The following is a 24,952-nucleotide window of genomic DNA, read 5'->3' as shown; positions in this document are numbered from 1 at the left end:
GGCAGGGTTTCACCAGTTTGGCCAGGCTGGTCTTGAACTCCTGACCTCAAGTGATCATCCTGCCTCGGCCTCCCAAAGTGCTGGGATTACAGGTGTGAGCCATGGCACCCAGCCTTATTGCTTCAATTATTAAAATCGAGAATACAGAGTATCTATAGATAAGAAAAAAATAGCACACTTTGATTTTATTCCTCTCCCTTCTTTCTCACAGTTTATTATCTGAAATTTTATTATTTTTATTTTTATTATTTTTATTTCAATAGGTTTTTGGGGAACAGGTGGTGTTTAGTTGCATGGGTAAGTTCTTCAGTGGTGATTTCTGAGATTTTGGTGCAACCATCACCCAAGCAGTGTATACCGTACCCAGTGCATAGCCTTTTATCCCTCACCCCCTCCCACCCTTCCCTCCGAGTCCACAAACTCCATTGTATCATTCCTACGTCTTTGCATCCCCATAGCTTAGCTCCTACTTATAAGTGAGAACATATGATGTTTAGTTTTCCATTCCTGAGTTATTTCACTTAAAATAATGGTCTCCAATTCCATCCAGGTACTGCAAATACCATTATATCATTCCTTTTTATGGCTGAGTAGTATTCCATGACATATTTATACCACATTTTCTTTATTCACTCGTTGAGTGATGGCATTTGAGCTGGTTCCATATTTTTGCAATTGCGAATTGTGCTGCTGTAAACAAGAGTGTGCAAGTGCCTTTTCACATGATGACTTCTCTTCCTCTGGATAGACACCCAGTAGTGGAAATGCTGGATCAAATGGTAGTTCTACTTTTAGTTCCTTAAGGCATCTCCACACTGTTTTCCATAGTGGTTGTACTAGTTTACATTCCCACCAGCAGTGTAAAAGTGTTCCCTTTTCACCACATCCATGCCAGCATCTATTTTTTTGTGTGTGTTTTTAATTATGGCCATTCTTGAAGGAGAAAGGTGGTATTAACATTGTGGCTTTCATTTGCTTTTCCCTGATAATTAGTGATGTTGAATGGTTTTTTTAATGCTTGTTGGCCATTTTTATATCTTCTTTTGATAACTGTCTACTCATGTTGTTAGCCCACTTTTTGATGGGATTGTTTGGTTTTTCTTGCTTATTTGAGTTCCTCAAAGATTCTGGATATTAGTCCTTTGTGGGATGTGTAGTTTGTGAAGATTTTCTCCCACGCTATGGGTTGTCTGTTTATGCTGCTGATTTTGTCTTTTGCTTTACAGAAGCTTTTTAAGTCCTATCTATTTATCTTTGCTTCTGTCGCACTTGCTTTTGGGTTCTTGGTCAAGTCTTTGCCTAAGCCAATGTCTAGAAGGATTTTTCCAATGTTATCTTCTAGAATTTTTATGGTTTCAGGTCTTATATTTAAGTCTTTGATCTATCTTGAGTTGATTTTTATATAAGGTGAGAGATGAGGATCCCATTTCATTCCTCTACCTGTGGCTTGCCAATTATCTCAGCACCATTTGTTGAATAGGGTGTCCTTTCCCCCGTTTTATGTTTTTGTTTGCTTTGTCGAAGATCAGTTGGCTGTAAGTATTTGGTTTTATTTCTGGGTTCTCTATTTGGTTCCATTGGTCTATGTGCCTATATTAATAACAGTACCATGGTATATTGGTGACCATGGACTTACAGTATAGTTTGAAATCAGGTAATGTGATGCCTTCAAATTTGTTCTTTTGGCTTAGTCTTGCTTTCACTATGCAGGCTCTTTTTTGGTTCCATATTAATTTTAGGACTGTTTTTTCTATTTTTGTAAAGAATGATGATGGTATTTTGATGGGAATTGCATTGAATTCGTACACTGCTTTTGGCAGTGTGATCATTTTCACAATATTGATTCTCCCCATCCATGGGCGTGGGATGTGTTTCCATTTGTTTGTGTCATCTATGATTTCTTTCAGCAGTGTTTTGTAATTTTCCTTGTAGAGGTCTTTCATCTCCTTGGTTAGGTATATTCCTAAGTATGTTATTTATTTATTTATTTATTATTTGTTTATTTATTTATTTATTTTTACAGCTATTGTAAAGAGGATTGAGTTCTTGGTTTCATGCTCAGCTTGGTCCCTATTGGTGTATAGCAGTACTACTAATTTGTATACATTGATTTTGTATCCTGAAACTTTACCAAATTCATTTATCAATTCTAGGAGCTTATTGAATGAGCCTTTAGGGTTTTCTAAACTCAAGTTTGTATTTTCATAATATTACTGCCTTATCGTGGGAATCTTTCAAGTTTATTCACATTTGCATCCTGCTAAATGACAATTCTGTGTGTTAACTCTATGTTCAATTGGATTCCATCACTTTCTGGCAGTCCTTTCAGGCTTCAAGTTTTCTTTTCTAAGATTTATTCATTTTAAATTAGTCTATACACTGAATGATAAATTCTTTGTAGAGTTTGTGTGTTTGTTGGTTTGTTTTTAGTAAGATACTTCTAAGGCCTTGCATATCTGGAAATCGTCTTTCTATTGAGTTCAAATTTAAGTAGTAAATTTACTTTTACAACCTTTTCTCCTCAAAATTGTATATGGGCAATGTCCTCCAAGATATACTGTGAAATGAAAAAGCCGAGTAGAGAAATGTGTCTATATCATTACCACCATTTCTCTAAGAAAAGAGGAGATACAAGAGACTGGGGGCGTCCAGCTTCAGAGCAGGAACCTACGTCGCACCGGTGACGAAAAAGACAGTTAAATATGGGTGATGTTGAGAAAGGCAAGAAGATTTTTGTTTAGAAGTGTGCCCAGTGCCATGCCATGGAAAAGGGAGGCAAGCATAAGACTGGGCCTAATCTCTTCGGGCGGAAGACAGGTCAGGCCGTTGGATTCTCTCACACAGACGCCAGTAAGAACAAAGGCATCACCTGGGGAGAGGATACACTGATGGAGTATTTGAAGAATCCCAAGAAGTACATCCCTGGAACAAAAATGATCTTTGCCAGCATTAAGGAGGTAGAAAGGGCAGACTTGATAGCTTATCTCAAAAAAGCTACTAATGAGTAATAATTGGCCACAGCCCTATTTATTACAACACAGAAATGTTTCGTGACTTTTTTATGTGTAGCATACTTTAATAGCTCTCATAAGCCAGAATTCAGATCATGAATGACTGACAGAATATTTTGCTGGGCAGTCCTGATTTAAAACTAAGACTGGGTTGTGGTTAAATGAATATGTTCAGGTTTTGAATTGTAATAGTAATTCCAATTCAGTAAATGCTATCACTGTTTACCCCTTCTAAAGATATCATTAGACTTTATTAGTAAAGTTCAACTTTTCTGTGACAAGTTGGTGAGTGCCGTCTTAAAACTTACTGGAGATTGGTTTTATATTTAGATTTATATAACTGGTTATGCGAATGTATTTAAGTACCGGGGAAATTCCTTCACTGTCTCAGAACCAAGCAAGATTCACCTGTGTTTTGTGTTCATTTGCCTCTTAAAGGCAAGGGTTGAAGATAAATAAGGTAGCAATGTCTACTGTATATTTTTGGACTTAACTGTGCCAATCTAATTAGAATTCCCTGTATTTAAAATGGTTCCTTTTATTCATTTAAAGGCATTTTAGTGTGGTTTATGTATAATATCAAAGATTATTTAACACTTCTCACATTTTATAGATCTGTAAGGTCACATGCATTTAAAATAGTAGCAAGTTAAACTTCACTCTTTAATTCTTTACAATCTAAGTCAAAGTAAGTTATAATTAGGATTGTCTTTAAACAGTCATTCAGAAACATAAAACTGTAGAACTGCTGTGTATTTGTGATTGGGAGTGGTGCTTTTGCCAACTCAAAAGGATTAAAGTAGAGGCGATATATACAAATTTTAAAATTATGTGTGCTCATAAGATTTAAGATAATTAAAAAGACAACCACAGGGGAAAAAAAGGAAAAGAAAAGAGGAGATACACACATGTACACATTATATCTAATTAACGTGTTAAATACATATATGTTATAATGTTAAACTGTGTTAATTAATATAATGTGTTAATATAGTATTACATGTTATATGTTGAATAGTTAGCATATGTTAATGTTATCACACAGTAATAGAACATGTTTTTTATACATTTATTGTTATATATTGTAGCATATTATATTATCATATGTTAAATGTCTGAAATTAACATATATACGTTAAAAACAGAATAAACCTTAACACTTAAAATGCTTAAATTAAAAAGGAGAGGAAATATTTTGAAAGATTCAGGGGCTGAAAACAGACTCCTTTGAATGGACCTGGTATTATAGCTCTGTCTTTGAAGCCATGTTTATACTTTACATAATCATAAAACAAAATTAAATAAAGAAAAATTCAATCCCCAGACTACAAAAGTAAATTTAAACAGATGAACCAAGTTGTGAACTCAGTAGGTAACCTAACCTCACCACAAAGGAAATATCCCAAGTGGCTCTAAAGCATAGTAATTTAACTCTGCATCTCTAGTGGAATAGATCTTAAGAACAAAAGAAAAGGCAAAGAAAGTCTTAAATTGTTTCCAGTAATAGCATAGCATTGTAGATGATAGTGTTGATACTGTTATTGTAAGATAATAAATCAAATCAGTAATTACATCAGTGTCATCAAGAACTGAGATTTGGAGCTTGGTGGGAAGGAGATATAGACATGAAATTGATGAGGTCAAATAAAACCCCTTAAGCCTGATTTTGAACTGGATACAAATTTATGATGTACTGTATCTAAAAAAAAATACATATGTCCTAGCCCTGCCCACCAAAGAGTCCTAGAAATAATAACTAATTCAGGGCACTGGGCTTCCCAGGTACCCAGATTGTAGTCTTTCTTCCCACGAAAAAGAACCAAAGATCTTTGATGTTTGGAGAAAGGGTTGATTCTATATCTGAGGCAGGAAACGTATAAGGTAAGTTTGAGAACATCCTGTTGTACAAGAAAGCTATCATAGACAACTAAATTAATCCTTCATTGTTTTGTGGCACTTAATCTGAGGCCAGCCTTCATTTCTTACTTGGCAGATAGTTTATTTCCCCCTCCTGTTGACAATTGAAGTATTCTTTATCTTTCAGGTTTTATCTAGGAGTTGGGCTCTTCATAATTTTTCTTCTGTCTGAATGGGCCTTTTATTTTTCCTAGTGGAATTTAGGTAGAATGTTACTAATACTCCTCATTTCATGATAGACCTTCATTGTTTGTGTGGTTCTTACATTACATGTTTATTTATTGCCTTTTATTTTATATCCTCTTCAATTCCTCTCTACATCTTCCTCCCTTTGGCAACTATTTGAATATGTTAGATGTGTCATCTTCTATTTTCTATGTCCTTGTGAAACTGGTAGTGTTGTTTTATGCATACATATTTTTAATTCACATAAATAGCATCATGCTGTGGACCTCATTTGATTATTTCATTTTTACACTCAGCTACACATTGCTCTGGGTGCATTTCATCTGTTGCTTCTGACCTGAACGTTATTACGTGATGTACATACCATGCCTTTTGCTTGTCCATGTCTCAATGATTGAACCTAGATTGCCTTTAAATCTCCACTACCACAAACAACAATTTGATGAACGTTCTCAGAGTTGTCCCCTTAGAAACCTGTGTGATAAGTTCTCGGCAAAAACATCCAGAAGTGAGAATGTTTGGTCATATGAGACCTGTATATTTAATGATGATGTATCACTGGTGTGTCCTCAATGGCTGTGCCAGTACAGTATTCACAAGCAATGCATGAGGGTTACAGTGTTCCCATCTTTGACAAGCCTTTTTCAATCTTACATCCTGATTGTGCTCTATGCAGTCTTCCGTGTGTGTGTGTATATATATATATATATATATTTTTTTTTTTTTTTTTTTTGATACAGAGTCCAGCTCTGTCGCCCAGGCTGGAGTGCAGTGGCGCAATCTTGGCTCACTGTAAGCTCCACCTCCTGGGTTCCCGCCATTCTGCCGCCTCAGCCTCGCCAGTAGCTGGGACTACAGGCGCCCGCCATCACACCAAGCTAATTTTTTTGTATTTTTAGTAGAGACGGGGTTTCACCATGTTAGCCAGGATGGTCTCCGTCTCCTGACGTCGTGATCCACCCACCTCGGCCTCCCAAAGTGCTGGGATTACAGGCCTGAGCCACCGCACCCGACTCTGTATTTTTTGAATATATATTTATCTCTTTTGTTTGTGTCTTTTCTTTGATAATTGAAAACTATTCAACAGCTGAAAGTAAGTTATTTGTGTACTGTAGTTAACAACTTTCATTTAATATTCTTATTATTTTGTTTTATTTTCAGTTCTTAATCCTTACCATTTTTTTCTACGAACTAGAAAGCTTCTAAAATGTGTTCTTTTTATTTTCGATTCAATTTTCCCTCTCTGTCAGTTCTATACTTTACTGTTTCTAATATGCTATTTAAAAATATATCCTATCAAAATGTGAATTGGTACAGTCATTATAGAAAACAATATGAAGGTCCCTCAAAAAACGAAAAATAGAACTACCATATGATTGCACAATCCCACATCTGGGTATATATCCAAAGGAAACACTGGTCATTAGAGAAATACAAATCAAAACCACAATGAGATACCATCTCATGCCAGTTAGAATGGCAATCATTAAAAAGTTAGGAAAAACAGATGCTGGAGAGGATGTGGGGAAATAGGAACGCTTTTACATTGTTGGTGGGAGTGTAAATTAGTTCAACCACTATGGAAGACAGTGTGGTGATTCTTCAAGGATCTAGAACCAAGAAATGCCGTGTAACCCAGCAAACCCATTACTGGGTTTATACCCAAAGGATTATAAATCATTCTACTATAAAGACACATGCACACATATGTTTATTGCAGCACTGTTCACAATAGCAAAGACTTGGAACCAACCCAAATGCACATTAATGATAGACTGGATAAAGAAAATGTGGCACATATACACCATGGAATACTATGCAGCCATAAAAAAGGATGAGTTCATGTCCTTTGCAAGGACATGGATGAATCTGGAAACCATCATTCTCAGCAAACTAACACAGGAACAGAAAACCATACACCACAAGTTCTCACTCGCAAGTGGGAGTTGAACAATGAAAACACATGGACACAGCGAGGGGAACATCACACACCGGGGCCTGTCAGCGGGTGGAGGGCTAGGGGAGGGATAGAATTAGAAGAAATACCTAATATAGATGACAGGTTGATGGGTGCAGCAAACCACCATGGCATGTGTATACCTATGTAAAAAACCTGCACATTCGGCACATGTATCCCAGAACTTAGAGTATAATTTTAAAAAATGAAATCAGTATCTCAATGAGATATATACATTCCCATCTTCATTGCTACATTATTCACAATAGCCAAGATATAGAAATAACCTCCATGCCCATCATCGAATAAGAAAATGCAGTAAGTATATATATATGTAATATATATAGTAGAATATTATTCACAGAAAGATATACTGCATGATCTCACTTATAGGTGGACTCTAAAAAAGTCAAACTCATAAAAGCAGAGATTAGAATGGTGGTTGCCAGGGGCTAAGGAGTTGGGGAAATGGGGAACTGCTGGTCAAAGAGTACAAAGTTTCAGGTATGCAGAAAAGTCTTGAGAATCCAATGTACAATATAGTTACCATAGTTAATAATACTGTATTGCACACTTAAAATATGCTGACAAAGTAGATCTTAAGTGTTCTCAACACAGGGGAAAAAAAAGACGACTATGTGAGATGACAAGTATGTTAACTAGACTGAGTATGTTCATCATTTCACAATGAATATGTACATCAAAACGTCATGTTGTACACCTTAAATATATACAATTTTTATTTGCCAATTATGCTTCAAAACTCATGAGAAAAAAGTTTTTGAGTTGGCTCAACTCCTAAGCCTGAACATCCTCTTAATACTACTCTCTTCAACTGCTTTGGCTTATTTTTCTTTTCCTGAATCCAGCCATATCTGATTTAATGAGAATTAGATAATTAACTGTATGTGTAAAATTAGGCTATATAGTTACGGTGTTATTGGAATGTGTTTGTTAAAATAAAAGTTTTTTGCTGGGTGTGGTGGCTCACACCTACAATCCCAGTACTTTAGGAGGCTGAGGCAGGCAAATCACTTGAGTTCTGGAATTTGAGACCAGCCAGGCCAACATGATGAGACCCTGTCTCTACTAAAAATACAAAAATTAGCCAGGCATTGAGGTGCACACCTATAATCTCAGCTACTCAGTAGGCTGAGCAATGAGAATCACTTGAGCCTGGGAGGTGGAGGTTGCAGTGAGCCAAGATTGTGCCATGGCACTCCAGTCTGGGTGACAAAGTGAGAACCTGTCTCAAAAAAGAAAAAATAAAATAAAATAAAAGGTTTTAAGTCTAAAAACTAAAATAAAATACATTTACCCTATGGTTGGGAACAGGCCCCCCAAAATCTGGCCATAAACTGGCCCCAAAACTGGCCATAAACAAAATCTCTGCAGCACTGTGACATGTTCATGATGGCCATAACGCCCACACTGGAAGGTTGTGGGTTTACCGGAATGAGGGCAAGGAACACCTGGCCCACCCAGGGTGGAAAACTGCTTAAAGGGGTTCTTAAACCAAAAACAATAGCATGAGCGATCTGTGCCTTAAGGACATGCTCCTGCTGCAGGTAACTAGCCAGACCCACCCCTTTATTTTGGCCCATCCCTTCTTTTCCCATAAGGGATACTTTTAGTTAATCTAATATCTATAGAAGCAATGCTAATGACTGGCTTGCTGTTAATAAATATGTGGATAAATCTCTGTTCAAGGCTCTCAGCTCTGAAGACTGTGAGACCTCTGATTTCCCACTTCACACCTCTATATTTCTATGTGTGTGTCTTTAATTCCTCTAGTGCCACTGGGTTAGGGTCTCCCCGACCAAGCTGGTCTTGGCACCCTATCTTGTAGTATCTCACTTTTATGCTGAATTTTTTATTTCTAACTTTCTCACAGCCAGATTCTTCTTCACTAAATTCTTATTACATTATTTTGAATCTCATGTTTCATAAAATGCAAGCACTTTTACATTTTGGATGAACAAAACAGAAACTTTCTAAAACTGACTTGTTTCTTTCAGTAGGTTTATAATACTCTCTTTTACTTCTTGTTTGTTTGATTTTACATCACATATTCATATGTATATTCATATTTCTTATATATCTTCTCATTTTTGTGCCTTGTATGGTGAAAGTTCTAAATAGAATGGTTTTGTCACCAAACATGGTGAGTCTATTGCTTTTGGATTCCATATCTTTCCACTTGGATGCTTTCAAAATCTGCCTGTCAAATCATGTGCTGGAAGACTGATAGTAATAGTTCAACCCTTTCTCAGTTACTAGGGTTTTTTCTTATATTTACAGGTCCATTGAATTTTTTCCTTCATCCTTGATGTTGAGTAATTTCCCTAGAATGTGTGTTAAGTATTTGGTGTCAATATATCCTAGTTCATGTTGTTTTCCTTCCAGTTTGCAAATAAAGAGTCCCTTTTATTCAGGAAAGTTATTTTCTATGATCTTTTTTTCATTCCATTTGTTCTGTTATCTTTTCCAGGGCTGCCAATTATACATATATTGCCACTCCTTTGCCCTGCAATCTTTTCTAACTCTTTATTCTTTTTATTTTTATTTTTTTAGTTTTCAAACCCTATATTCTGTATTCTTAATTATATTTTCAGCAATGCTAACTCTTGTGAATACTTCCACCATGACTTTCACATATTTTATGTTGTTTTATTTTTCCCTCCATGTTTCTTAAGTTCTACTAAGTCATTTTTCTTCTCTTAATGTCTTCTTTGATCCATTTTATCTCTTACTTGATTTTCTCTTTCATTTCTTTGATTTTGTAGAGAAGTTTTTGTATCATTTTTCCCTGAATTGCTACATGAATTTTCTAGGCTATATTCTACATTTGCCTTTTAGTTTATTTTCTAAATTTTATCTATCTTAGAATAGGAGTCATTTCTTCAGAGAAGCTGTAAGCTAAAAGATACTGTGTATAACAAGCTGGGCAAGTGAGCAGGGAGAGCTGACTACTCAGAATTGAGGATTCTGTCTCAGAACACTTTCCTCCCCACTGTGCTATTTAGTCTCCTCTCCCTGCTATTAGCATTTTTATCCTTCTTTAGGTGGTGGCTCTGCATATGTCTGTTGAGGGAGGTCATCCTATTTATTTTGCAGTGAAGTACTCTTTCTTCCATACTTTTATCTTATGGTTTAGTGTTAATTTTTCTTCTGCCCCTGTCCATCTCTCCTCTTTCCTTTCTTCTGTACCAATATCTTGCTTCCTGGTAATATTATATGCCTGCACCATTTCTAAATCACCCCCCACCAATGTGTGGCATTTGAATGAACTCATGGATGGCTCTGCAGCCCACTCATGTTCCCAGTCTTTGCAGACACATTGCGTGGTGCTTACATTTGGAAAACCCTGCATGCTGACTGAGATGTGTAGAGACACATCTTCTCTAGAAGGAATGTCTTGATTTTGTCATATGTAACTATCTTTAGCAGACACTCTTCATAGGTTATACTTTAGAGCTGCAAATCTTTTATAGCTTTATTGAATACAGAGTTGTATTTATTGCTTTTTAATTTTTGTTTTCAGGCAATTTCAAGAAAGAGAGTGGGTAAAAACAATTTTAATTCATAAAAGATTTTGGAGAATCTACATTTGTGTTTTAGAAAGATCATATTGGCTTCAGCAAGAAACATCATAGAAAACCAGGTTGGGGAAAGGATGTATGAGACAGGAAGTTGCTCAAGCCTGGAAACAGACAGGAAAACCATTAAGAAAACTAATACATTTATGCAAAAGAGAGATGATGAGGTCTAGAAAAGGTCAAGGGCTGAAAGATAAGAAAAGGGTAGAAAGAAGACCTAAGTCTTTGGAGTCATCCGTCCACTGATGACACTTGATGACAAGTTTCTAGTCCAATTTATGTGACAAAATTGGATGGAGACATGCAGGAAAGAGAATTGAGGTAAAATTGAATCTTTGGAATCTGCACTTAGGAATGGAAAGCCAAAGATACTCCTGTAAAAGGCGATGAGAGGTAGATACTGAAAAAGTAAGAGGAAAATAATGCAATAGTGCGAGGGCAAAGAGTGTTTCCAAATGGGAGATGGTCAGTAGTGCCCAGTGATTCCAAAAATTGGTGCAAGATAAGGTCTTAAAGAATAACATTGGATTTAATGGCATGAACATCATTGGTGACCGTTATGTAGTGTCAATAACAGTGAAAAGGGAAATCTGATATCAGGGGACTGAGGTGTGAACAGAACATTTCAAAGTATAATTAAAGAATACAGGAAACTCTTAAAGAAGTTTGACTATAAACATGAAGGTAAATATAGAAATAGAATATATAGAATCAGCTCAAGGAAAACCTCTTGTATAATGATATACAATATATCAGAGCTTTAGGATACCCCAGTAGCAATAATAAATCATATTTCTACAGAAATTTAGTTCAGGGGGGTTCTGCATACATAAGCTCATTTCAAATTCACCTCACTAAATTATCTCAATTTTGCTCATGAGGAAACTAAGGCTCAGAGAGATAACGATAAAACAACTCTTTAAAGAATAAAATAAGAAAATTCATACTTTTTTTTTTTTTGAGACAGGGTCTCACTCTGTTGGCCAATGGTGAATGTAGTGGTGCAGTCTCAGCTCACTATCAACCTCTGTCTCCTGGGCTCAAATAATCTTCCCACCTCAGCCTTCCAAGTAGCTGGGACTACAGGTGCATGCCACCACACCTGGCTAATTTTTGTGTTTCTTGTAAAGGCGAGGTCTCATTATGTTGCCCAGGCTGGTCTCAAACTCCTGAGCTCAAGGGATATGCCTGCCTCCGCCTCCCAAAGTGCTGGGATTACAGGTGTGAGCCATCGTGCCTGGCCAGTTCATGATTTTGACTCCCAGCTTGAGCACAAGCCCACCATTCAAATCCTGGGGCAGGGCCAGGTGCCATGACTCATGCCTGTAATCCTAGAACTTTAGGAGGCCTAGAAGGAAGGATTGCTTGAGGCCAAGACTTCAAGACAAGCCTGGTCAACATAGCAAGATGCCATATCTCTGAAACAAACAAACAAACCAAAAAAAAAAAAAAACCAAAAACAAAAATCCTAGGTCAATATCAGTTTCCACATCCTTACAGAGAGCAAAATAGAGTCAATATTTCACCTGAGCCCAAAACCACCATGCAAATTGTTAGACTGAAATGCATACTTTCATTTCTAGTGGAATAAAACTGCAGAGTCCAGTTCGCTTTCTATTAACTCCTCCAGAGCGTCTTCCCTGCCCAGGTATTTCCATGCAAGGGTGATACTAGTTAATTGCCTGAATTAAATATTTTACAGCTTAAAAGGGTTTGCTAGACTACATGATTTATAAATATTCATTCTGCAGGCAAGAGGAAGCAAGGGAAATTTCATTTCTGGTGACTGCCTTTGTAGCAAACTATTCAATAGTAACACTCAGAGATAGCCTCAGTATCTAGGTAAAGTGTTTTTGGAGCCTCAAATCCCTTATAGAAAAACAATTTCTCCGAATGCACAACCATTTTTGCTGAGCCACTAAATACTTCTGCTTGCCCGTGACAGGGACAGCCTTAAGGTGATATGATAGATGCCAAGCAAATAATCAATCGATACACTGACTTAAGTCTCCGTCTATCAGTTTGGCATTGTGTGGACTAATTAGATGATAAAATGTGATGAATGTGTATTAAACTCAGCCTCCCCCTGGAAGCTCCCAGGGGTCCTTTCCCATTTTCTAGCTGACCTTTTAGAGCTCAGCTTTATTTTGTGTGAATGCAATTAAATCAATTTGTAAGATATTTGCATTAGTGTGGCTTGTTCAGAATTCGATTATTCAGTGTCTGTTTACTGCCCTTCAGAGTCTTGTGCACTGGCTCATGTTCAAGTAGTGGATAAAGGCAGAAAGGGGTGATCTGGTCAAGATTCAATCCCGTGAATACCTTCCCTCCAAGGTATTTCTGAGAACCAACTTACCCAGACCCCTCTCCTCCCAGGTCTCAGGAGGGATAAGAATGAACTTTCAACATGGCTGAGCTTTCATCCCGGCTCTGCCACTTACTGGAACAATAGACTTGAATAAGTCATTTAACCTGGGTGAGGCTTTGTTTCCTTGTGCCAAATAGAGTTGCTTGGCTTTGAGTTCCCTCTGAAATAGATGCTGAGAGTAGGATTTGAGTGCAAGTGTTTATTGGGGAGGTGATAGTAGCAAGCGATAATGAGACAGTGAGGCAGTAAGAAAGGGATGGGAGAAGCAAATATGAGAGGCATTCGTGAGCAGATTACTGTCGTGGGCAACTGGTGTTCACTCCCTCTGGGGACCTCTTGGAGATGGAGTGGAATATTCATCAGAGTTGTCCCACCCAAGGAGCTAGGAGCTTAGGCATTTCTCCACCAATTGCCATTCATTGTTGGTCCAGGGGTGTTCACTTTGTGGCACTTCAGGTTGGCCACAACACTGGCTGAGCATCCTTCTGATGCCAGAGAATACCTCCAAACAGAGTAGTACAGCCGCTTTCAGTAAAAAGCCCTGTGCATGCAGCAACATGGTACAGCACAATGATAACCACTGCAGGGGATGGGCTTCATTGTAATGTCAAAGAGTGATAATACATGTAAAGTCCTTAGTACTATGATTGGCACAGCATAAATCCCTCTATCAGTGATAGTTGAGAAAATTATTTCTGGGAATATATAAATCTAGGAAAGTAGCTTTCCTCAGCATGGGAATCCAATTGTGATCCCAAGTATTTGGCAAAGGGAAGGCCACTGTACTCAATGCCTTATTGAGGAGAGTAGAAGGTGAAATCATGGAAGGCTTTATGGAAGAGGTGACATTTGAATTAGATTTTTAAGGATGGGTAGAAGTTCACTGGGTGCACAATGGGAATACAGACATTTTAAGCCAAAGGGATGGCATGCTTCTGATATAAAGATATGACGCAGTATATGCTTTGTGACCTGCTTATAGTTTAGAATGGTTGACGTGTAGGATGAGGGGAAACTTTATGTCATGATGCCAGAATTCAGTTCCTAAGAGAACTTCTACATAATTCATGACCATTATAATATTAGTATTATCTTATAAGCAACAGGGAGCCATTAGATCTACTTATGCAAAGCTTTTAATAAACACTTTCATGATACACGAAGGAAATAATTTGTAATAGAAATAAGTGAATTAATAAGTTGAACCATAAGTTCAAAAGATTCACTATACAGGAATGAGAGAAAATATAATATTTTATGTGAAAAGTGCTTCAGGGTTTTCACTGAGCCAGCATGTTACATGACTTCAAAGAAAAAAGTATGTTAATTCAAACTTAGTTAGGTTGCATTAATATGAACAGAGCAGTGTCCAGATAAGGGACGAATAGAATCACACTTGATCTGCACTATCTGAGCAGCTCAGGAAGCAGTTGTCCAGTTTTAAATGACATGTCTTTTCAAAGGGACATGAGTACATTGGAACAAGCCCAGGCAAGAATAAGCAGAATGTCAGAGTCCAAAAATCATGTAAGATGTAGATGATTGAAGAGCATAGAGTAGGTACGCTGCAGACAGTAGACTCATAGAACACACCTGAGCTGGCTTCTATTGTGAGGAAGAGATGAGATTGAATATATGTGGTTCCAGAGACTCCCAGTGAAGCATGTTTCAAGTCAGTGGCACTAATCAAAGCCATCCAACAATAAAACAGTCAGCCCTGGAGGAAGTTTTCTATTCTTGGGAGTAATCGGTAATAAATGAGAAGAATACCTCTCCAAGAGGCTTAGATGAGATGCTAGCTTTTAGAAAGGAACTAACCTCTACAGTCCCTTTCAACTAAGATTCTTTGGTTCTATGACAATGATTCTCTCCAGGTGTCCCAGCAGGAGACGCACCACAAAAGGGGGCATTTTATAGGGCATACCACAAAGATGCCATTTCTAGTGGTCAAGAAACAAAAAGCAACATCTCTGCGTGGTCAGTTGTAAATGACTGGAATAAGGGGAATACGAAAAGAAAAAGTCAGTAGTTTTCTTTTGTCGTTGTCTAAGAAAAATAATAGGTATCGAATATCTCCTGTATTCTGGGCACCATATTTAATAGCATTAGCAATAGAAGAAGAAGGAGAAAGAGATAGAGAAGGAGAAGAGAAGGGAAGAAGGAGGAGAAAGAGAAATCATAGTAGTAGTAGCTACAATTTATTATTTATGTGTTATTGGATGTTCTCATGGAACTGTTATAAGAACTTTTTGAACTTCATTGCTTTACCCAATGAATTCTTTCTGCTATAAACAATATTACATGATCATTGGTGTAGACAGGGTTCAGATAGAACACGCTTTGGAGAAAGAAGTGACCCCTCACTTAGGGTCTGGGCTAAAAATTGGTCTTCCCTTTGGACAACGTAAGATACTTCCTGTGAAACATCATAAAGCACCCCTCTGGAAACAATGATTCGGGTCATTGCTGTTGAGTCTTTGTGCTTACTAATCTGTACGCTTTTAAGCATCATTTCAGTCCCACCTGTTAGAACATCTTGTCCCCTTTTATTTCAGACCCTTGCAGTCCTCATTTTTGTCAATCGTGATGCAAGATCACTGAACCTCCATGACATTGAGATTTTCCCATTCAGGATACCTCCCTTCCTCCCGGCAAGTGGATGCATCCAGGGCCAGTCCCACCCCCACCCGCAAGTGGGCCGTCTCTCTGAAATGCTGACGTGTCTATAGATACCACATCTGTCTGCGGAGGATCAGAAACTTCCCAACACACCCCTTTTACAAAGGGATCTACGTTGTCACAAACTGACTGCAGCAGTTCTGGGGTAAGCTCCTGTGTGGAGTCCCCAACCATGCATATCCAACCATGACTCCGACGTGCTCACTGATGTATTTGTCATTCCACAATTGGAGAGGAGCTAAATAGCAAACATGTCTCCATCAAGGTTCTCTTTGTTTTCTCAAAACGAGAGAGAAATGAAAATGCTACAGGGGAAAGACTGGAAAATGAAGGTGAGAGAGTGCAGCCAAGCATCCCAGCAAGGGACTGAAACCAGGAGTTCGAAAGTGGTCAGAAATCCTGCAGGATGCCTCTCTCTCTTCCTCTCTGCCTGTTCCTTCCCCTCGGTCCCTTCCTTTTTTCTCTTTCCCAACCTCCCTCCTTCTCTCCCTTTGTCACTTCCTTTCTGGGGCCAGATGGCCTTTTGTCTCTTCCATGTGTCCACTTTATTCCATCTCCCAGATTGGCTTTTGCTAACTTGGAGAGCAAACGGTCAAATATGGCTGCCCCATATCTCCCGAACTTGCATATTCTGTTTTCAAAATAACCAGCAGAAAATAAATCATATCTCTAAATCCAATTCCAAATTCCTGGGGGAAAGACTATCACTGGTCCATTTAATATCACTGCTCTATTTAGGGTCAAGTGTTCAGCCCTGGTTCAATAAGTCATGGCATGGAAGCAAAATTGCATGGTTCAAACATGACTTCCTGATCCCATCCCTGTGGGATGGAGGCAGAAGTTCTCAAGGAAGGAACATATTGGGTGGGGTGAGCTTCACTCCTCTAACTTTATACCCTGATCACAGATAATTTTAGAAAATTCCCTTCCACTTTGGTCAATCTGATGAGGTCTCTTTAATATATTGGCATGCTTTATTCTAATCCCCTCTACCAGGCGATTCATGTAGGAAAACAGACCCCATGAATTAAGTTATTGGTATCAAATACCTCCCTAACAGCAGATCCCCATGCAAGTGGGATGTATAAAGAGGGAAAAAGATTAGGAGAATTCAGGGGAAAAAAGCTAAGGGATTACACTATCACAATCTCAAAAATTAGGCTGATGGCTTAGTTCAGCTAAAGATTATGAACTCTAGTGAGTTAGTTTCCTTCAAGAGATAGCAAATCGGTGGAAGGCCCAAGACGTATACACACACACACACACACACACACACACACACAAGCTTTAAAGGAGGCAAGATAGAAAAAATACATACTTTACAATGAGATATCAAATTTCAAACCTTTCAAGTGTGCTAAAATCCTCAAAAATAGAGAATGAGCCAGTATGCATCTTCCTTCAGGCAGGTGAATATTGAATTTATGTCCTCTAAGAATAACAGTTGTTGTTTTCTTTAAATCACAGAGAGAGAGGGTGAAATCTTTATTAAGAGATTTGGAAAATGCCCAGGCATATGGCTGCTAGTAAGTAGAGAGAAAAGATACTGAAGCAGTTAGAATAGTATTCCAAATCAGACAAGTCTAGGTGCCAATCCCACAATTCAATTGTACCAACTTTTCTTAACCTCAATTTTCATCATTTATGAAATGGGAGTAATAATGCAATGCTTACCTCTAAAGCATTATTGTAGAGATTAAGTGAGATTATGAGCATAAGGTATTTAGAACTGTCTGACATAGTTAGCTTCCACCTTAAAAAACTAACAAAAGACTGGGCACGGTGGCTCACGCCTACAATCCCAGCACTTCGGGAGGCCGAGGCAGGTGATCACGAGGTCAGGAGTTCGAGACCAGCCTGATAAACATGGTGAAACCCTGTCTCAACTAAAAATACAAAAATTAGCTGGGCGCGGTGACACGCACCTATAATCCCAGCTACTCAGGAGGCTGAAGCAGGAGAATCACTTGAACCCAGGAGGCAGAGGTTGCAATGAGCCGAGACTGCACCACTGCACTCCAGCCTGGGCCACAGAGTAAGAAAAAAACTAACAAAAAAAAAAAAGCAAAGTAAATTCAAAGTAAGTAGCATAAGAAAGAAACTCATAAAAATCAAAGTGAAAATTAATGAAATAGAAAACTGAAAAATAGAAAAAAAATCAATGGAACAAAAACCTTGTTCTTTTGAAAAGACTGATAAAATTGATAAACCTCTAGTCAGATAAAAGAGAGAAGACGCAAATTAACATCAGGAAGGAAAGAGGTAAAATTACTAAAGAGACTACAGATATTTAAAGAATACTTATGGAAACAGTATGAATAACTTTATGCCAATAGATTTGACAATACAGATGAAATAGACAAATTTCTTGATAACACAAACTACTAAAGCTTACTTAAGAATAAATAGACAATTTTAATAGCCCTAAATCTATGAACAAAAGTGTAATTATAGTTAGAAACTTTGCCACACACACACACAAAAAAACCCAACAACAACAACAAAACCACAAAAACAAATGCTAGGCCTAAATATCTTTAATAGTGAATACTATAAAAAATTTAAGACAAATAATAGTAAGCCTACACAAACTCTTCTAGAAAATTAAAGAGGAGAACATACTTCACAATTGACTCTATGGGGCCAACATTATCTTAACAGCAAAACCAGGCAAAGGCATAAGAAAAACCAATAGACCAATACCTCGCATGAATATAGATGCAAAAATTCTTAAGAAAAATTTTAGTACATTAAATTCAACAATATATAATTAAGATCATGACCAAACGAGGTTTTCCCAGGAGTGCAAGATTGATTCAACATTCAAAAATCAATCTATGTAAAAAAAATTTTTTTTAATGAAAGAAAAAAACTAAACTAAAAAGGAAAGAAAAATTATGATCTCAGTAACAATGAAAAGGCACTTACAAAATCCAACATCCATTCCTGATTTAAGAAAATAAAATTTTGCAAACTGAGAATAGAATGGAGCTTCCTTAACCTGATTAAAAGCATTACAAAAATCTACAGCTAACATCATACATAATGGTTAAAGATGGAATGTTTTACCTCTAAGATCGGAGCAAAGCAAAAATATTCACTGTCACCACTTCCATTCAGTATTAAAATGGAAGTTCTAGACAGTACAGTAAGGCAAAGAAAAACAATAAAGGCCATTCAGATTGGAACGGAAAAATTTAAATTGCCTTTCTTCATAAATGACATGATTGCCTGTGTAGAAAATCTGACAGAATCGGCCGGGCGCGGTGGCTCACGCCTGTAATACCAACACTTTGGGAGGATGAGGTGGGTGGATCACGAGGTTAGGAGACTGAGACCATCCTGGCTAACATGTGAAACCCCGTCTGTATTAAAAAATACAAAAAATTAACCGGGCGTGGTGGCGGGCGTCCATAGTCCCAGCTACTTGGGAGGCTGAGGCAGGAGAATGGTGTGAACCGGGGAGGAGGAGCTCGCAGTGAGCCGAGATCGCGCCACTGCACTCCAGCCTGGGCGACAGAGCGAGACTCTGTCTCAAAAGGAAAATCTGACAGAATCTACAGAAAAGCTACTAGAACTGATAAGAGTGTTTGACAAAGTTGCTGTGTATAAGACCAACAACAAAAATCATGTGTATTTTGATATACTAGCAATGAACAATTGGACATTTATAGCTTTTGTAATACCATAAAGAAATACGAAATTCTTAAGGATAAGTCTGAAAAAAATGTAGAAGATCTGTACACAGAAAACTACAAAACATTGCTAAAAGAAATTAAAGAAAAGGCGAGACATACAGTGTTTGTGGGTTGAAAAATTCATTATCTTTAAGATGTAAATTAACCCCAAATTTATCTGTAGATTCAACACAATCCCATTCAAAATCCCAACAGGCTTTTTAAGTAAAAATTGACAAACTGATTCTGTAATTCACATTGAAATGGAAAGGACTTCAAATAACCAGAAAAACATTGAAAAAAGTCACTAAAGGAGGACTATAATTTCAAGACTTATTATAAAGCCATAATAATTAAGATAGTATAGTATTGGCATAATAAACCAATGGAACAGAATAGAGAGTCCAGAGATAGATCTGCACATTTTAGCAACTGATTTTCAACAAGTTTACAAGAGGAAATGGGGGGAAAAAAGACAGCCTTTTCAATGAATGGTGCTGAACTGGATATTCATATGCAAAAGCTAATATTAATAAAATAAAATGAATTTTGTTTCATGCCTTGAACCCCAGAAATAAAGCCAAGTACCTATAACCAAGTTATCTTCAACAAAGCAGACAAAAACATACGCTGGGGAAAGGACACCCTATTCAATGAATGGTGCTAGGAAAACTGGATAGCCACATGCAGAAGACTGAAACTGGATCCTCATCTCTTACCATATACAAAAATTAACCCAAGATAGGTTAAAGACTTAAATGTAAGCTCTAAAACCATGAAAATTTTAGAAGAAAATGTAGGAAAAAAATCTCCTCTGAACATTGACCCAGGGCAAAGAATATATGACAAAGACCCTAAAAGCAAATGCAAAAAACAAATAAATAAGTGGGACTTAATTAAACTAAAAAGCTTCTGCACAGCAAAAGAAATAATCAACAGAGTAAGTAGACAACCCGCAGAATGAGAGAAAATATTCTCGGCCGGGCGCGGTGGCTCAAGCCTGTAATTCCAGCACTTTGGGAGGCCGAGAAGGACGGATCACGAGGTCAGGAGATCGAGACCATCCTGGCTAACACGGTGAAACTCTGTCTCTACTAAAAATACAAAAAAAAAAAAAAAAACTAGCTGGGCGAGGTGGCGGGCGCCTGTAGTCCCAGCTACTCGGGAGGCTGAGGCAGGAGAATGGCGTGAACCTGGGAGGCGGAGCTTGCAGTGAGCCAAGATCTGGCCACCGCACTCCAGCCTGGGTGACAGACCGAGACTCCATCTCAAAAAAAAAAAAAAGAAAAAAGAAAATATTCTCAAACTATATATCTGACAAAGGACTAATATCCAGAATCTACAAGGAACTTGAGCAAATCAGCAAGAAAAAAAAAAAAAATAATCTCGTTAAAAAGTGAATAAATGGCATGAACAGACATTCCTCAAAAACAGATATGCAAATGATCAAGAAACATGAAAAAATACTCAACATCACTGATCACCAGGGAAATGCAAATTAGGTATGTATAGTTTACTTATTATAGGTCAATTGTTTCTCAATAAACATATTAAAAATAATGTGTAGATTATAGAAAATGTATAGAGATATACGCACGCACGTTAAAAGAAATAAGACTGGAAGCATCCATGTCAACCTGTTAACAATGGTTACCTCTAGGGATGGGATGTGCTCAGAGATGAAGGGATTTGAACAAAGACTCACATTATATGTACATCGGTGTCACTTAAGTCTTTTACCAAAAGCATGTGTTCATGAATTTCTTGTGCAGTTTTATCATTAACAACTGAAAATATACATAACCAAAGGTAGCAGCTAATTGCACCTACCACTGCTAAGAAAAGCCTTTCTGGCTTCTGGTCAAAAGATAAATGAAAGCATGAGCAGCTGTCACCTCCATTTACTTTTTGGTGAAAACAAACGTATGGGAGCTAAGATGAAAATCCTTCCCTTTAGAAAGATGGTGAAGGTGAAGAGTTTGGTTGGTTTGTTTTGAGACAGAGTCTAGCTCTATTGCCCAGGCTGGAGTGCAGTGGTGTGATCTCGGCTCACTGCAACCTCCGCCTCCCAGGTTCTAGTGATTCTCCTGCCTCAGCCTCTCAAGTAGCTGGGATTACAGGCATGTGCCACCGTACCCACCTAAATTTTGTGTTTTTAGTAGAGATAGGGCTTCACCCTGTTGGCCAGGCTGGTCTCAAACTCCTGACCTCAGGTGATCCACACACCTCGGCCTCCCAAAGTGCTGGGATTACAAGGCATAAGCCACCACACCTGACCAAAGAGTTAATTTTATAGTGTCTCTGAGTTCCATGTTCCATAAAGATACAACGTCATTTAGGAAGTGCTCATAAGCATGCATCCTTATTCCTCATATCAGACGACAGGGTGCAGAAAAGTATCCCATGATAAAAGTGAACCATATGGAAAGGAGGAGTGAAAGGAGGAAAAGAAAAAGAAGAGGTAAAGGAAGAGGAGGAAGAAAAAGAGGAGGCAGTGATGAGGAGGAAGAGGATGGTCATGATCATGGCAACAGCCATGAAGGTGATGAAGTAGAAATAGTAAGAGAAGTAGATAATGTTGATTGGTGACAATGATGGAGGTAGTGGTGATGTATCAATTGTACTTATCTTTTGCTGTCAATTGTGTGTTAGCCTCTGATATCACAGAGCACTGAAGTAATCAACAAGGGGCTTTAAAGGTTCATGAGTTTTTGGCAGGAAGCTCAAAAGCCTGGACACTTGAACTCAGCTAAAGACAACTCAAAAAGTCCATCCCAAAGTGGGTCTTAATTATGCAGCTAGAACCCATTGCAGCCTGAGCCTACTATGACCACAAAAAGCACAGGCTATCACTCCAGCCTCCTTGCACCACAAGGTGCTCTCATTTGCAACAATGTAGTATTCCCCAACACTTGTCTTTGTTAATCACATACCTCATGTATTACTCAGAACTATTTATTCAAAGCTATAGGTACTAATATAGTAATATGTTATCCAGTCTTCTCAAGTCATGAATTATAATTATTACACCTAACACATACGGTACATGTAACTAATAATTATTATAACTAAAAACACCAATGATGGTTATAACTAATGCATAGTAACTGGGCGGGATGGCTCATGCCTGTAATCCCAGCACTTTGGGAGGCCAAGGCAGGAGAGTCACTTGAGTTCAGGAGTTCAAGACTAGCCTGGGCAATATGGCAAAATCCTGTCTCTAATAAAATTACAAAAAATTAGCTGGGCGTAGTGGAACACAACTGTAGTCCCAGCTACTCGGGGAGGCTGAGGCGGAGGATCACTTGAGCCCGGGAGGTCGGGGCTGCAGTGAGCTATGATCACACACCTGCACTCCAGCCTGGGTGACAGAATGAGACCCTATCTCAAAGAAAAAAAAAAAAGATTATTACTGATACGTAGTGAAGATTGACTGGGCACTATCTCATTTAATCCGCATAACCTATAAGGTAGTTATTGTTACTAACCTCATTTTACAGACTATGAGAATAAAGCTTTGAGAAGTTACACAATGCTACACAGCTAGAAAGAGGCACCCTCAGGATTTGAACCAAGTGTGCCTCTATATGGACCCAAAGGAAAAGCCGGTTTAGGCCAGACAGACTCAAAGGTGAAAAGACAGATTCTGTAAGTCAGGCATGTGAGCTGGGGATAGAGGGGCAAGTGCGGTGGAGTCAGCTAAGGCCTATGCCCAAAATTGTAGCAGACATGGTCCTGAGCATTACAGAGCATAAAGGCAAAGGGAGTTTTTCCCTCCCGCCTTGAAGGTTGGAGTCTTTAAGTCTGTTGAAATAAAGTGGCAAAAAACATCCACAGGACAAAAATACAGATGTATTAATGTGCACAGAGCAGGAAGGTAAGTACCCAATAATCCAATGAGGTTAGAAGGTTGTATACCCTTCCTCATAGGGGAGAGGAAAGTGGGGGATGTAGGCAATTTTAGATGGGTAATGAATTATTTTTAAAAAGAGTAAAATGAGCCCAAAGAACAGACAATAGTAAATTCTCACTGGAAAGTTAATGCTAAAAACAGACAATAGCTTATGACAAAGCCTGCCTTGGTGTGATGACATTCCTCAGTCTTTCTTCCTGCGATATGAGTTTAACCTTCCCTGGTTAATAAAATTGCAGGAAAGGCATCAAAAGTGATTATCTTCCTCTGTGGAAGACCTGGTCTCTAGGCAGATGAGGGAACTTCAGAGAACAACCTCATCCACCCTTTTGCTGAACCTCAAGTGTCTTTACAATCAGCAAACCAAGGTGCCATATTTGGGGATGACATTCACTAGGCTCCTTCAGTAGACAGCCCTGGGAGCAAGAATGAGTTGACACTGAGCCAATGAGATAAGATTTTATTCAACACTTCAGGGGCAAAGCTGACCTCAATGTATGAACAAAAATAAGCCGACAAGACATGAGTGAAAATACTGATTGGATCAGAAGATAGGAGGAACAAGATAATAAGGGGCTAGGATGGTAGTTAGTCGTGGTGAGAGAAGGAATTGTGGGCGAGGTAGGGTAGCATTTTGATAAAAGCCCAGGATCCTGGCAACTAACCCCACAGCTCATATAAGCAAGCCCAGGGAGGCTACCCTAACCTACCTCCTCTATGGAGACAGCTGTGAATCATTGTTCTGAAATGGAATGCAAAGCCGGGCACAGTAGCTCACTCCTGTAATCCCAACGCTTTGGGAGGCCAAGGCGGGTGGATCACTTGAGGTCAGGAGTTTGAGACCAGGCTGGCCAACATGGTGAAAGCCCGTCTCTACTAAAAATATGAAAGTTAGCTGGCCTTGGGGCGGGTGCCTGTAAGTCCAGTTATTCAGGAGGCTGAGGCAGGAGAATCGCTTAAACCTGGGAGGTGGGGGTTGCGGTGAGCAGAGATCGCACCACTACACCCCAGCCCCAGCGGCAGAGCGAGACTCTGTCTCAAAACAAAAAAAAAGAAAGAAAGACATGGAATGCAAGCCATACAGATAAACAAGGCCACCAAGAAAGGTCACAAGGACAAGGGATAAGTAACAATGAACATGTAATTTTGCCCATCCTTATGAACACCTGAATTCTATCCACTGATCCCTTTTGGGTCTGTGGGCCCGAAGCGGAGATTCCCTCTAAACCCCTGCTTTAGATGCAGGTGCTGCAGAGCCTCTCCAAGTAATTTGTTCCAAGACCATGTGTTAAAATAAGCCTATACGTTGAGTGGCATGAGGTTAAAGTTAGTGTCTTCTTTATCTTTGTGTCACTGGTACCCAACTAGCACATAGTATATGGTAGAGGCACAGTGAACATAGCAGGGATTTACATGCAGTGTTCAAGATGCTGGCAGGGTGTGAACAGGGTACCAGAACGTGGGCTTTATGTAGGATTAGAGTTAGAAGCATTAGCAGCTGAAAAATGCCACGAAAATGATGTAATCGGCATGGTAGAAAAAGGGGGTCAGAGATCTAAAGTCTAGACGAATGCAGAAAACAGAACACTCAGGAATAATCTTCTGCTCACCACTCCTTGAGAAATGTGACATACATGCAAAATTC

General features: G+C 38.6%; 1 pseudogene; it reads left to right on the top strand.

The window, feature by feature from the left end:
- The first annotated feature begins 2,702 nt into the window (after nucleotides 1-2,702).
- Nucleotides 2,703-3,008, top strand: LOC117088735 (annotated as a pseudogene).
- Nucleotides 3,009-24,952: the final 21,944 nt, after the last annotated feature.

Source organism: Trachypithecus francoisi, unplaced genomic scaffold (genome assembly GCF_009764315.1).
Source record: "Trachypithecus francoisi isolate TF-2019V2 unplaced genomic scaffold, Tfra_2.0 Lachesis_group10, whole genome shotgun sequence".
NCBI classification, from domain to species: Eukaryota; Metazoa; Chordata; class Mammalia; order Primates; family Cercopithecidae; genus Trachypithecus; species Trachypithecus francoisi.
This window is presented reverse-complemented; position numbering and strand designations above follow the sequence as displayed.